Source organism: Cebidichthys violaceus, unplaced genomic scaffold (assembly GCF_023349555.1).
Source record: "Cebidichthys violaceus isolate CVI_PGR_0920_01 unplaced genomic scaffold, fCebVio1.0.p SCAF_96, whole genome shotgun sequence".
NCBI lineage: Eukaryota > Metazoa > Chordata > Actinopteri > Perciformes > Stichaeidae > Cebidichthys > Cebidichthys violaceus.
Genome location: NW_027176982.1, coordinates 610,591 through 614,238, shown reverse-complemented (window position 1 = coordinate 614,238; position 3,648 = coordinate 610,591). Strand labels below are relative to the sequence as shown.

The 3,648-nt window shown below is 47.6% G+C and overlaps 1 long non-coding RNA gene across 1 annotated transcript; it reads left to right on the top strand.

Moving 5' to 3' along the window:
* Positions 1–2,047: 2,047 nt before the first annotated feature.
* Positions 2,048–2,619, top strand: LOC137868087 (uncharacterized). The gene is made up of 3 exons (XR_011102201.1): positions 2,048–2,108; positions 2,187–2,245; positions 2,331–2,619. It is a non-coding gene; the product is annotated as an uncharacterized lncRNA (long non-coding RNA).
* Positions 2,620–3,648: the final 1,029 nt, after the last annotated feature.

Sequence of the window (3,648 nt, the reverse complement as noted above, 5' to 3'; positions counted from 1 at the left end):
GCTGTAGCTAACTAGCCCGTAGCTAAATGAGTACAATTTTGACTACGTAATGGCTTCATTGACACACTCTTGTCACATTGTAGGAGAGCGCATTGCTATCGCCAGATGGGTGACATCTCCCTTCATCACCATAAACACACATACACACACACACACACACACACACACACACACACACACACACACACTTATTTTGAACATAGAAAAATGACAAATAATTATGTAAAATGTGTCCATTGTGCTACAATACATAACAACAATAAATATGTAAAAATAGAAATAAGAAATATGTATACGACAATAGAAAACAATAGAATGAATGAATGTAAATTATATTTATTCTGAAAAACGGGATCTATGATTAAGTGTTCAAAATGCAGCAATAGTATAAATAAGAATATTATAAGACTTCCTGTGGTGCACCATGATGGGATGAGTCTTGCACTAAATGCACTGATATAGAATGTGGTCTCCCAAAAGTGAAGTTGCATACACCAGTGCAACTTCACTTTTGCTCCCACAAATCTGGCTGACAAACATTGAGTTTGGAATATTGTACCTCAGACATATTGCTGCTTTTCGAATGACGCCACAGTAAAGAATGACAGGCTCGGTAGACGTTATCTCCAGCTGCGTTACTGACAATAGTCATGAATGTCCCCCGCGTCCTGCCCAGCCCGGCAAAAATACATTAGAGATGACGATGCTGAATTTAAATGTCTTTTTTTAATGCCTGTGTTATCAGGAATGTTTCTGCTGATTCCAATGGAGGACTTTCACGTCTCGCTTCATACGAATGTCGATTAAAGCGCAATGGAAAGAATTTCACAAGGGGGGAAACTGTTCCTGACAAAACGATCCTCTGGCGCTATTTCCTCCGACAGGAAATCGTGTCTTTTGATCTAAGCCACAGCACTCATCTGGTCATCGCATGCGAGGTGTCACTCCTTCCCACGGGCGGGGGAGGGAGGAGGAAATATTTGCCACGGCCGCCCGTGACTCTCACACGAGGACGGACGCTCAAGTGCCTAAAAAGATGAAAACGAAGATTGTGCTTTTTTTTTTTTTCTTTTTTTTTTTTAATAAAGGTGGGTTCAAGAACCCGATGAAGGCTCGTGCAGTTCTGTGCAGAAAGTAGGACAGAGTGACTGATTCATTTGTCGTCCACTTGCATCATGCTTCTCCTGGCAGCAGGGGAGTGTCACTAATGAACACTATTGACCGAGCACAGTCTGGAAAGAAGATTCACACCTGCCAGACTACCAGGGAGTGTGTGTGTGTGTGTGTGTGTGTGTGTGTGTGTGTGTGTGTGTGTGTGTGTGTGTGTGTCACCTACACTGACAATGTAAGGGGTCATTTTCATTGCTGAGCGTCCCACATGGTCACCGATCATGTCAAATAGGACACATGCATTTTTTTTATTTTTTTTTTGCTTATGCTTCCTCACAGTTGTTTAAAACATAATTCATAATGACAATGAGAACGTGTGATTGTGGAGATGTAGTGGGTGCCGGTTTTACAGCGTGTGATTTATAGTCTGCAGAAACAGAGGGGAGGAAGCGCCGCTGATCTTGATGTGTTGTTTGTCACAGTTAGGGTTCGACTGCATCATTACTGCAGTGCGCCGCCTGGGTCTATTCGCCGTCAGAGGGTACAGGAGTCATCATTAATAATGTTAACAAGGCCCCGTCAAGACTAATGCGATGCTTCTCAAGGTCAGGCTCGATGCGGACAGGAGCGTAAGGAAGTGGCCGAGAGACGTTAAACTCTCATTATATATATATGTGTGTGTGTGTGAGGAAAAAAAAAGCTTCTTCGTAGCAAACTAGAGCTTTTTTTCCCCCGACAGTTCTTTCCATGTGAACACATGATTTGAAAACACAGAGGCGGCAGGAAATAAGATAATCAAACGGCACTCTTCTTCTGAAAGTCACCCTGGAGCCACAGCGGCAGGCACCTGCTAATTAGGGAGCAATTGAATGCAGGTTGCAATAAAAGCTTTGTGTTGCACACACGGAGGAAGCGGCTTCTGAGCAGTTGGGCTACTGTTGCTTTGACCAAGATTGCTCGCTTTAGAACATAGAAATGGCTTGTGGAGTTCATTTGGGGTAAGTCTTTTCAGCTATTGTCAGTGTTTGTGGAGTTGCTGTACTGTTTCTGACTGGATGTCTTTGTCTTCTGTGCAGGATCTTGCTGATTTGTTTAATTCAAGCAGAGCATGTGCTTTGTTTGTGGGCCACACAAGGTGAGCGACGCTCAAATGTTGCCGTCATTTATTGGTGTGATTTTTACAAAGCTGTGGATTTATGCTCTTTTGTTTTCTCTTGCAGCTCGGGGACAAAACGGCAACACAAATGTTGACTTCCCGCAACAGGGTAGTGGATTTGGTGGCAGCGATCCCCAGAATCAACTCAGACGGGCCTCTGGTTCTGGTGGCTCAGCCCAGAGCAGCAGCCTCGACACGGACACTGAAGTTAGCGGTGGTTATAGCCAGAGGTTTCCCAGTAGTGGCTTCAGACAAGCTGTTTCACAGCCAGCCAGAAGTGCTTCAGTCAGGTTGGTGCAGAGCAGCTCAGAGTCTAAACCTAACTGGCCAACGACTGAGTTGAGTCAGGATAATGTGCAGAAGATGCTGAAGTCATTTGGCCTTTCTACTAATATTGCTGGTAGTAGTTCAGTCAGTAAGTACGATCGAACTCTGCTTCGCAAAAAGAGAACTTGGCCAGCTCAGCAGGGTACGCCAAGTATCAGCAACTATTGGTCCAGCAGTTCTGAATCTCATCAGATTCCTGTGGAAAGCTACTTCTTCAAACCTGTCTCCCATCAGTCAGCAGCACAGAAAGCTTCCAGCCTGTCTAGCACAGGTGCTGCTGAGCCACACAGAATCCCTCCCCGGACGAAGACCTCAGCCAGTGCTCCTGCTAGAAGAGTGTCTCCACGTCGTAGCTCTGCAGCATCTAAACCTTCCTCTGCCTCGTCTCGCCAAGATAAGATAACTAGAAATAACCCCAGCCAGACTGAGATGGAGAACCAATACCCAAGCAAACTGGTTCCTGTGAACGCAGGAAATGCCCAAGGAAGCTACAAGCCTCCTTCAGTGTCCCACGTGGACTTAAGCCACCCAAGTTATAGTCAGTCTGTTCCAGTGTCCAACAAATACGGTGTTCCTGCTGGCTTCCACCCAAGCAGTGGAAAGACTCTCACAAGTTCTCTCCAAACATCCTGGATCAGCAGAGACCCCGAGCAGGAAGCTCGTGGCCTCCTTGCCTCTAAGACCAGCAGTGTGGGGACCTCTGGCCAGAACTTCGCCCAGACCACAATCTACAACATCCCTCAGCGCTTTGGTGGCTACGCTATCGTACGGCTGAAAGAACCTGCTGACCAGAAGGAAGTGAGTGTTGGGAAGCCGCAGCAGGCCAGCGTGGCCCCCCAGCAGCACTCTGCTCAGCAGCAGGCCAGCGTGGCCCCCCAGCGGCCCTCTGCTCAGAAGCAGGCCTACGTGGCCCCCCAGCGGCCCTCTGCTCAGAAGCAGGCCTACGTGGCCCCCCAGCGGCCCTCTGCTCAGAAACAGGCCAGTGTGGCCCCCCAGCGGCCCTCTGCTCAGAAGCAGACCGACCTGGCCCCCCAGCGGCCCTCTGCTCAGAAGCA